Genomic DNA, 12,245 nt, shown 5'->3' with positions numbered 1-12,245 from the left:
CTACAATACTTCAGAGATTGAAGAAAGCCGTTTTCTATAAATATAGACACTAAACTTAAGAAAGTGATGCAAACAATGACTCCAATCTTCTAATTCGTATTATACAAACACTGAAAACGAAGAAGTAACAGATAATAAATAAAATTCCAGTAGGCTATACAGTATACACTAAGGAATCCAATCCCGAGCCATAATTCTGATCCCGGGATTTCGGGATTACAATTTGACAATCCCGGGATTGGCATTTTTTCCATTGTTAATATAAAATTTTTATATTTACAAATGACATTGATAAAATCGGTCAAAAATAAATCTAGTATAATTTATACTATTTAAGACATTTATTGTTAATATTGTATACGTTCAATCTTGGAAATACAGAAGTTTAACGGAGTAAATAATATTGTAATTTAAATAATAATGTGAGTTTAATAGGAGATTGCTGTTTCTGATAGTAAAAACTTAATGAATGTATTAGCGAGATTTAAAATAGTAAAGCAAATAATCATGGCGTACTTATGGCCTTTCCGCTTCATAAATCTAATTAGTCAGACAAATATGAAACTGCCGTAAAACGTATGATATCATGGTGGAATTACTTTTTTAAAAGTGCGAAGCATTGTTTTTTCCAACCTTTCCATTTTTAATAATCTATGTGAAAAAATAAAATGAATCGGCAACCTACACATGGGTATAAATCAAACTTCATTCAAACTCAGTTTATTTCTAATGTAGTTATTTTTTATTAAAAGTATTTTTTCTGTTATATTTTCGCTTTTATTTTATTTTCCATAAAAATTGATAAAAAAAATCAATCCCGAAATCCCGGGATTATGTTAATCAATCCCGGGATTCATAGGTATCGAAAATAGCTCGGGATCCCTAGTATACACCAATACAGTCATTTTTGACGTATGATTTTGAATGTGTAAGTGTCCTACGAAAATGAAGCACCCATTATAGACGTGTAAAAGTGTGTGTAATATACCAATATTAAATGAGCGTCAATATAGTCTAAGGCGTCAATGCATAAACCGAGAGCAGTTGTAAGTATTCGACGTATGATGTATTCTTGACACGTGTTTAAATTTATCCCGTATTCTTCCTTACTCGAGATCGGTTGCCTGCTTCTCTGTACCCGTTAGGTATTTCAGTTCCCATTATTTCTGAGTTCCCTGCGATTATTAGACAGATAGAAAAATAGTAATACTTAGTTATAATAAACTGGAACTTGATTTTTTTATGGAAACCAAGGAAGATTCTATATTTTTCATAATTATTATACATCATCTCTTGTTATCGAGTTAAATAAGTTGGAAGATTAGTAATAATAATTATAAGTAGTAATTTTTAATCAAATTGATGTCATATTAATATTTCATTTTACATAGTTTGTAAAACAGCGAAGCCAACAAGCAATAGTGAAATGAAGTAGGGTAATAATAATTAACATAGATTAATCATACACTTATTAGTTAGAGAACATAGCGCTGTCGTCCGAGTTATCGCAAGTTCACGTAGGACAAGTACGAATGATGGAAATTTAGTCAGTAGTAGGAAAATCAGTATTCTTTGTATGGGCATTAGTGCTCCGCACAAAGCAAATATAGGAAATTCGGGTATCAGATTGTTTCGCACTGTTAAACAATCACCATCGTCATTTTGTCATAGCCTGGCCGGCGATGCATGCAGGAGCCATGGTTCTGAAATTATTTATCATTGCACGACAAAATGTTACTACAATTTCTGACATTATTTTTATCGTAAATGCAACGATTGCGTCTGGGATATATTATTTTCCAGCGCGCAAAATATAGATTTTACGAACCGGAGCGCTCGAAAAAATTCCGAAAATATTAATTAGGTATAGTTTAATAATTTAGTTTAATATCTAATTTTATAATAATTACAAGATAAAAAGAATTTTCTGTTGAATTATTATGCTCAATATGCTCAAACGTGTACTTGATATGAAGTAAATAAAAAACAAACAAATATCGAAATACTGAATACTGTAATATCATTTTGATTTCCATAGTAACGCACGTATATTTTAATATTTAATAATTTAATTGCTAGGACCACCCCCTTAGCAACCAATACTAGTGGATTGAATTACGGATTTCTTCCGAAATAACTTTTCATACAAAACAGAATTAACTGAAAATGTATTCAATTCTACTTAAATATGGCTAAAAGTATTAAAAGAATGCATTGGTATGGTGTTCTGATATACTCTAACAGTTTCAAATATCTAGCTAGTCGGGAAGTTAGTTAAAATCGATTGCAAGATTTGTACCGGATAAACAACCACCGGGCAAATAAGAATACGAGCTAATAACAACGTTGTAAAAAAAATAAGTGTGTTCGATTTATTGTTATATGTCATGCATGGGCGTAGATGAGGTCAATGAGAGCCACATTCTGGATTTTCATATATTATATAAAGAGCCATAACTGAGTCACGTTCTTACGTAGTGTTAATTACACATATTCAAATTTAATACGCGCATATTGTCACTTACAACAATTAGAAAGGAAAACTCGCAAAACCACAAGAATAGTGGGGTAAGAAAATACCTATATTTTATCAAGAGATATTGAGAGCCGCATTTGGCCTAGTCTGTTATATTATGGCCTATCTACCTCAGACGGTCAAATTGATTTTTCCACGACACAACACGGTGCGATAATTTTGCCGCTTGCATGAACCGGAACGGCGCTCTGGTCCATTTCGAGCCCTATTATTTGCAAAAAAGAAACAAATAACTATGTACATACATAATTTGAAAACACCTGTGAGAAATACACAACTATTAGAAAAAATGTTTTTGAAAAAAATACGACAGCGAGATTCAAACCCGCGGGATTCGTCAATCTAATACAATTTACATCTGACACATTTTGTCTCGTGAGAGAAAAACATCTCAATGTGAATAGTTTCAATTGTCTCGTGTAGAAAATGCCAGTTGAAGAACCACTGGCGTGAGTGACATCGACATCCTGTCATTGAAAGCCAGTCGAGTGAAAAAAACACTATTTTTGTACATTCGAATAAAATAAAATCTCAACTCAATGAATCAGTTGTTAAACATAACCCAACACATCGAACCGGTTGTTAAAATCCACATATTAATATGAAGTATAAAAAAAGATTTGTAATTCATTGCCACAATAACCTGACCACCATTAAGAATATTCTTCATTATCTACTATTCTGTGCTGGTATCCTCGAATTGGAAGTTCCGGCTGCTCTGGCATTATTGATTACGTCATCGTCCACCCAGATAAACTTCGGATTGCCGTTTCATCTGCGTCTAATAAACTCTCAAATGGCTGTATAATATTTATCCGTGAAATACTGATCTGATGAATGTTTAGATTGGTTTCAATGGAAAATAGCTTATAGCCTGGGACCAAGGACGGATTTATCATTAAGTATTTTTTTGCTACAAAATATTCCGACCATGTCCGATCCTAATAAGATCATATAGGCCTCCACAAAGTGGAGGTTTGTATTAACAGATTTTGTTTTTACGAGAAATGGATGTTAGCCACTTGCTCAAACTATAGGTACATACTCTGATTCATACTCAAATTGAAAAACAATATGTGCACTTGCCAGATCCAGGATTCGAATCTGGGACCCACGACGTTATAGGCCGACGTTTAAGCTGCGCGGCCATCGTGGGTGTAACATAATGTGGGATAACATATTGGGAACGAAAAACGTATTTGATTAATAATTAAATATTTGTTTTATTCCAGACTGAATATGTAATAATATATTTTTTATTGGTACACTTGATATCACTTTAAGAAGATCTGGTGCCGCTATATGGTCAATAGGACAACGGGGTGATTGACATATTGGCGCTAGTCAGGGGCGGCTCTACCTTAAGGGTTCGTAGGGACCATCCCCACATCGTTATCATGTCAAAAATACACGTGAGATATTTTTATAGAGATATTTATTATTATTATACAAATAAATAAAGCAATGATTTAAAATTATGTAATAACACAATGATGATTACGCGGTATTAAAATAATTAAATGAATTTAATACGCCCTATTTTACGGTGACACCACTATGTACAAATTAAGAAAACCATGGCGTCTATTTTTCTCAGTTCTATCCCGTCGCTGCGGTGCAAATCTCGTTCTACAAAGAATGTGAATGCATTAGCGTTAGTATACGCATACAGGGGAGCGAATCAAATGACCCATATGTGAGTAAAAACGCTCGCTGTATGTCGTTGTTCAAAACTGATATATATATATATATATAATTATTAGTATTAATTAATTAAGTTAATATTTTTAAGCACGTTTTTAGATGTAATTAAGCAATGATTCAGATAATCAAATTATTTATTCTGAAAAATTACTCTTTTCTTCATTAATAGAGTCATAATATTACAAGTAGCTTAGTACATAATGTATAATATGAGAAAGTAGGTAGGTATGTATATTTAATAATTAATGGCTAAGCCCCACCACATAGAAAGTCGTCAAGCCACTGGCGCTAGTAAAAATGAATTATTATACGTATGGAATATACATTTTTAATATCTACAGTGCGCTCGCAATGGACGGGTGGTGACATCTCAGATAATAACATTTATAATATGTTGTTTTTTAATGTGTATGTTTACATAGAGTGTGGACCTTACAGATTGAGAGTGTGGCTAACATCCATCTCTATTTAAAATAAATCTATTAGGAAACGTCTTCGTAAGGCGACCATGTCCACATCGGATTGTAAAGCCAATGATAAAAAGTACATAATATTTAAAGTTTACTAAGTAAGTAGGTTTTAACATCAAAGGTCAAGAGCAGTCTATCTGGGAGTAATGTTGTCCCGAGTCAAAGGAAAACTTCGCACTAAAGAACGACTTGATGTCCCCGTTATTATTTCGATGTTAAACAAAATATCTATGTTTATTCTTGTAATATATCTATATTTTTTAATATTTTTTTGGTTGAAAGTTATAACCGCTTGACCGTGACACAGTAACATATCAATGAACTTACAAGGTAGCACACGCATGCTAGTTTGTTTGGTTTTTTATCGCTCAAAAGAAAGTGATAACAAATCGTTCATTGATTAAAAGTGTTGTAAGTATATTAAATAAAGCAGTCGGGAAATATGTATGCGTCATGTGCAATGGCTAGTACATATTTTTAATAAAAATAAAGTGTGTCCAAGGATATTTATTTCATTGTTGACGTCATATTAAAATAATTTACTATATTCTGCACCCGAGAGGCAAAGTAGGTTAATTAATCTACTTTAAATTTTTTTTTATTGTCGATGCATAAACGAAATTTGTTATTATTTTTGTTAGCCATTCGTTTATTTTGCGGTAAATATTTGTATGTGCTATGTCTTTTTGCCTTGGTTGAAAACATCGGTTTTTATTACCATTTCACCATTCAGCGCATCTTATTCTATACACAAAACTGCTATCGGCGGCTATCGAGGGTAGTTTTTCATATGTTTGTATCGAAGTATTATAATTGTTACAATACGTGCTAATTCTTCGATAAAAAACTAACCTCGATAGCTGCCGATAGCGGCCGATAGCAGTCTTGTGTATAATATAATATATGCGCAGGTTCTTGATAGTATGTATTATACTACCATTCGACCACAACTTGTAAACGTGTGAAAAAATACATACCTATACTTACAGATGTTATTGGTTGTTCGATTTATAGGAACCTAATTCTCGGCCACGCTTTACCTCATATTGTTACAAAATGATAGAAATGATAGAAATGATAGAAAATGAGAGATAAAAATCTATTCGAAATCTCCCTACCTTAGAGCATAGGTTATCGTGTTGCGTTTGTGATTTATGTATAGTTCATCTAATCGAATCATAATTCGCACCATCGCAACTAAGCTGCCATAATCCAAAAAACGTCAAACAGAGAAAATCAGCTTTGAAGTTTTTACCTTTCGTATTTTTGTACTGTGTTTTTGAAATATGTTTAGATATTGAATGAAAGTCAAAAGACTTGAATTTGATGACTTAGAGATATGAAATTTTCGGTACATATACCTACTATGAACGATAGACATAGAATTTATCGTTTCTCAATTTATGGCTACGGCCGTATGTTGTAGCTTAGCCACTGGGAAATGCCAATAGAAATGGCGTATTTCAAAAAAACACCACCTTATTCTTAGGTCAATAATTATTATAAAGCAATCATTATTCGTAGGATGTTTATCACACTTGAATGGTCAAAGACATAGCTTATAATTAATATCTTTTCAATTATCTTCAAATGTGTTAATCTTGCCCATTTTTTGAATAATAAAATGCCTAATTCTTGTCAAATTTGGGATCACAGAGATTATCAATATAATTTTTTATCGTAAATATTTCACTATAATAATATCGATATAAATTATACTGATGGTTTTATAAATGCGTTTAAAAATTAATAAATGTAAAAAATCTTAATACCACTGCACATTTATGTACTGAAATATGACTATATTCTAAAACATTAGAGCGAGAGGTTTAAAAGAATACTATTTTATGTAATAAAAATACTTTATGTAGTCATCAAATGTTATTAACTCAAAACACGTAAATTTGGACTTGTGGCGGTTTAGTTGCGAGGGTGCGAATTCTTCTCCCACTTCTGTGATACTCGATAGCTCGTAATTCACCGTACCCTTCCAGTTGTTCACTAGTAGCAGATCCATGGTATCTTTCTCCATAGTACTTCCTTATGTCTTGCTATTTCAATCATCAACCGTCGTCTTTAGGATTCGTGAGATTTGTTTCTAATGTTGCCAACACCAATTAATAGATTAATAGACGATAATGATTTCAGTCTATGAATATTAAGTTTGAAAAAAATAGTAACCTCTCTCTTTTATGAATTGAATGTTTCTTATATGAAAATATTAACGATTATAATTAACTTAAAGTGGGATATAATGAAAAAAATAGTTAGGGGTAATTTTCACACTACCACATATCTTTATGCGTGTAACAGAAATCAAACATGCTACAGCTGTATATGAAAAATATACAAGCATTTGATTCTCAATAATGGAGCATGTATATCCCATAGACATACATGTATATAATTATGTTTTGGCTTGACCTGTCATTTCTTCAAACACTAAAAACAAAGTAATAAATGATTATTTAAGATGGGAATTCATTAAAAGAAGGCTGAAGAATGCATCTGATGTAGAAATGACAATTACATATTTAACTTTGAAGTCGATTAACTCAATTTAGTCACCAGTTCACTTATATTTGTTCAATCTTTAACACCTCAATTATTATACGATACAAATAGAGGAACATCAATTATTATAACCAAGGACCTCCAAGGTAGAATGCAAGAACTCGCGGATGTCAGTCAAACGGTCGGCCTAAAGATAAATGTCTCAAAGACAAAAGTGATGAGGAACTGCTTTTCGGACCCTGCGATTATCTGTATTAATGGCACCTAACTCGAGCAAGTCAGCAACTACGTCTATCTCAGACAGCAGGTGCCCATAGACGGAAGCATGCACGATGGAATTGCTGCCAGAACAAAGCTGAGATGGAGTGCTTTCGGACGTCTAAATAGTATCTTCAAGAATGACCTACCGTTATGTCTTAAGCGTAGGGTGTTCAACCAATGTGTGCTGCCCGTGCTCACGTATGGCTGCGAGACGTGGACCCTCAACACGAGAGATGTCCAAACGCTAAGAGTCGCACAGCGAGGCATGGAGAGGTGTATATTGGGCATCACGCGAAAGAACCGTAAGAGAAACGAATGGGTTAGGAGGCAGACAGGAGTACGTGATGTAATAGACGTTGCCAAACGGCTGAAATGGAGACAAATGCCGTCATCCAGTGGTACCCAAGGGGCACAAAACGGTAACAGGATCGCCCTAAAAGCCGCTGGATTGACGGACTGATAAAGTTCGGCGGAAATACGTGGCAGCGAACGACACAGGACCGAGAGAGTTGGAGGAAACTTGGGGAGGCCTTCATCGAGCAGTGGATTGACCCCGGCTGATGATGATGAATAGCAATAAAATGTCCAATGTCATGAAACCGTACCTAGATTAAAAAAACGGTTTACAAAGGAAGCATCTAATTATTGTTATTCATTATTTTTTGTTTGTGAATACGTACCGGTAATGCTATTCACCAGTAGCAGATCCTTGGTTACCCATAGTACCTCAGCGAAGTCTTGTAAATTAAATAGTTTTTCCCTTCTTAAGTATTCATCAAATATCTTATTTAGGATTCACTTCAAAAATATGTTATCAATAGCAAATATTTTCTTTTTGTAAAAAAATACAGCGTTTGCTAATAGTTATATATTTTTGAGAGGTGTTTTCAAATTAAGTATGATCAATAAAAGAGTGTTACTTGGTGATTCATCAGTGAAACGGCAAATAATTTTCAACCATAGGCGCGACAAAATTTTGCACTCGCTCCCATTCGGAGAGAGAATGTAGAGCTGGAAACACGTCATTTTGCTTCGTGATGGCGACGGCCGTAATAATTCTTAAATCGTGTAAAGATGACTTAAAACGTTACCCATTTACTTTGAAAAGAAAACATGTCAATGAATATATTATTATTGTTACTGATAAAACAATAAACAGAACATTAAATGGACACATGTTGGATTTATAAGACAAATTATATTTGGTTTGACATGCCTCATTTGCACCCGCGACCCGCAATCCGCGCATCGCCTAGCGACGATCTTTTTAGACCGTGTCTCAACTGAGGTATGGCCTAAAATCTTAAGAATAATTATTCGTTGAATAAAAATATTCTCATTTTCTGTTCTATCTTAGATTACTCATAACATGTATAAATTTCAATAATTATTAACACATAATATTAAATAATATATTTTTTTTCTATTTCTATCTTATTAGGCTTTACTATATTATAATAATTTATATATGGAAACTTTGCTGGTTTCAATATCTTCCCTTTAATCTATTTTTAAACATATTTATAATCAATGCAACTAACTCTTTGTTTTCATTAATAAATGAAATGAAATAAAAATAAATAAATAAAAATATTACTATATGTAGATACTTACCTGATAAAGTATTATTATCTTGTAGTAAATTTTCATGCAAATTTGTAGAACAGAATGACACTGTCACTTGAAGGTTTTCCAAATAATATTCACCTACAGATGAAAAATAAGAGGAAATATCTGTAAAATATTATGACCTAAGGATTATATTGTATAAACTAAAAATAGGAATTCCAGTAAAAATTGCATTAACCATGGAAACTCTACTATTAACATTTGCTGAAGGCCCAGAATCTTTACCAATTTGACAGATTGCGTAGATTGTGGCGCCCTCATCAATGGTACTAACATTAATATTGTATCATATAAGATTTATTTTGCTTACCTATGAAGCCTATCATTATTTTTATTATTAATTTATTCCGATGTCTCACTGCATTGCAGTCGTGCTTGACCGGTCACACCTCCCCCCCACCGTGGTAAATTATCCTCACACCTCCCCACCCGCTCGCGGTGTTAATTTACCAACATTTTATTTAAACTATAAATATTTCATAAGAGTTAAATTCGCCTCATTGATGTCCAGTGTTGGTACGAGCGTGGTCAGCTGATTAAAGCCTTGACAATAAAGAACGTGAATGTTTTTTCGCGGTTATTTTTTGTGATATTAGTGTGAATCCGTGAACTGTGTCTTGTGGATTTGTTTATTCAAAGCCTCGGTTTTGACCCCGATTTAAATAAACTAATATCGTGTGAGTATTGAAGTATGTTTATTTATTTGGCAGGATTATTAGGTATATTTTAACAATGTTGTAGAGTTGAGTTAGATAAACAAAGCAAATCTGTTTGTAATGATACTTATAGGAGCTTCACATACAATTATTAACCTTAGCTGATATTATATTTTAATTACAGAATATTTTGTGTCATTTATTTGTCACTCTATAATTGGTGAATAAAATTATTTAAGAATTAATAATAACGTAAAATAAAAAAACACGTATTTAACATTCCCGTTATTGCAATGTCACCTTAGGTTACCCAATCCATTCAACTACAAATATTTCAGTTTATATGCATATCGTCATCTTCATATTTGGCTATTTGTAGAATCGTCAATATTACACATAATAAATGTTTTTATTTTCAAAATCGATGGCATTATCCAGTTAATACATATACCTAATTGATAGATATTCTTCAGATTTAATTCAACTGTCATAAATTTAAAAAAAAATAAATATAAATACACTTTGCAAAGAGACATAATATAGGTACTCAATTGTGAGAAAGAGATATTATGGAAATTAGAGGAGAGATCAAGATAGTATTATGACTTGTACACTGTAAGAATATATACACATACTCGTATGATTTTAATTGAGTTTTGATGCCTATTTAATCACTTTATAGGTAAAATAAACAGTGAATAAGGACGATGAAACCCTATTAGTTTTATTTATGTTGCCAAAATAGTCATTTCATTTTAACCAATTGTAATATTGTCAATCTTATATGGTAACCTACGGTGACATTATCGGAACAGTCGGAATTTATTAGATTTGTATAGAGAAGGTTAATTGAGTTTAAAATCGAACTATTGAAAACGATTGACCAATATGAATTACTAATTGTTATTTGTGATGAAATAGGTTAATACATAATTTTTTAGCATCATGGAGGTAATTATTGATTTTTTTTTAAATATCTATTCTATACAATTAGCTTGTGAATCTATCCGCGTGTACAAATTGTTCGGATATGAATTTTTATCTATGCTGGAAATTTATGTAAACAAGTTTAAAATAAAAAAATAAAATCACCGACTATTACAGTTATAATAACTAAACATAACACAGCGTTGTCAGAGTTGGCGGTATATATGTGAATTAAAAATCATAGTTTACAATTTACAGTGTTGTAGATAAACCGAAGTGAATATCTGCTATTTAGGCATTGATATTTGAATATATTGACATCAATGTATTTAGGTAATATCGTCACTGTACAGGCCAATTGCCGTAACCCTTACTTTGTACCAAAGTGTCATTTTGATGGTAATGGACTTATTGACACAGGGTCGTATGCATGAGATTCCCAAAAACCTTATAGGCTATATACTGCACGTTTGTATGCATGAGTACAAATGTAATTCGTTGTTAAGTTACTAGTAGATAATGGCAATCTTATAAAATTACATTCCCCGGTCAATGATTCAAAATTTTGAAATTGTAAATGTGTCTGAAAATGTGCGAACGGTACCATATAAATTTAATAATTATAAATGAATAATTATTATGAACTTTAAATAATTTATCAGTTATTTTATAATTCTACTGTACGAAAGGATAAAATATTGCCAGTAAACATTTCCATTTGGTGGCAATACTGAATATTATTATGACTAACTTCACTTCAATTATGAGATGTCAAAACAGAATAAGAATAAATGACAGAAATGCAAATGGATTTATATAATAATATGTAACGATCTATGTATAATATTATCATTTATACCAATCACCGTATGACACTAATGATGTATCCAATGTATTTGAGAGTTGTGCCTTGTTTATTACAGTTATCTTACAATATTAACTAGATAGGTAGGTACCATAATATTTTGAAGAATGCTTCCAATTGCATATTTTAATGCTAGATACAGAAGTAGGTACCTATTTTTGCGGTCGTTAAGCGGAGATATTTTATCGTAATCTTATGTAAATCCATCTTATCTCTCCATGAGAAATATTGCGCTTTGTAATCGAAATAGGTACGAGGCATTGTATCAGTTACCTACTAAAATGACATTTGAAAGTGACTATGAACAGTGCTGTACGCTATATGATGGAAAATCGGTTAAATAGCTTATAAAGAATTTAGGAATCTCATACATACGGCCCACAAACTGGCCAAGTATCATAAATCCCAAAAAAATATTTCATGTCAAAATAATTCAAAATTATTTTTTAAGCCATTTGTAACTTGACAAAAAATATTCCTGCCAAATGCTATAACCTTCTCTAAACGTAAGCCATATGGTAGGTACAGAGCAAGCCACTCAATTTGTAATAAAATAATAAATAAATATTATATAATATAATAAGTAAATCCAACGCGCACAGTTTTTTTCACTTTCTGAACAATTTGATATTTGAGGGTTAGGCTACTTGGCCTGTACAGTGACGGTATGTATTTAGATAGAG

The 12,245-nt window shown here is 32.2% G+C and overlaps 1 protein-coding gene across 2 annotated transcripts in view; it reads left to right on the top strand.

Annotated features, from left to right (window-relative positions):
• Positions 1-9,597: 9,597 nt before the first annotated feature.
• LOC147065735 (venom protease-like) overlaps positions 9,598-12,245 on the top strand; it is a 50,488-nt gene continuing 47,840 nt past the window's right edge. For both annotated transcript variants that reach the window (XM_085956749.1, XM_085956748.1), the window contains exon 1: positions 9,598-9,791. The gene's annotated coding sequence lies outside the window, so the exon portion shown is untranslated. The remainder of the gene's footprint in view (positions 9,792-12,245) is intronic.

This window comes from Rhyacophila brunnea, unplaced genomic scaffold (assembly GCF_057557595.1).
Source record: "Rhyacophila brunnea isolate RB1 unplaced genomic scaffold, BYU_Rbru_1.0 scaffold_6, whole genome shotgun sequence".
Classification (NCBI taxonomy): domain Eukaryota; kingdom Metazoa; phylum Arthropoda; class Insecta; order Trichoptera; family Rhyacophilidae; genus Rhyacophila; species Rhyacophila brunnea.
The sequence above is the reverse complement of the archived record's forward strand: the minus strand, read 5'-3'. Positions and strand labels throughout refer to the sequence as shown.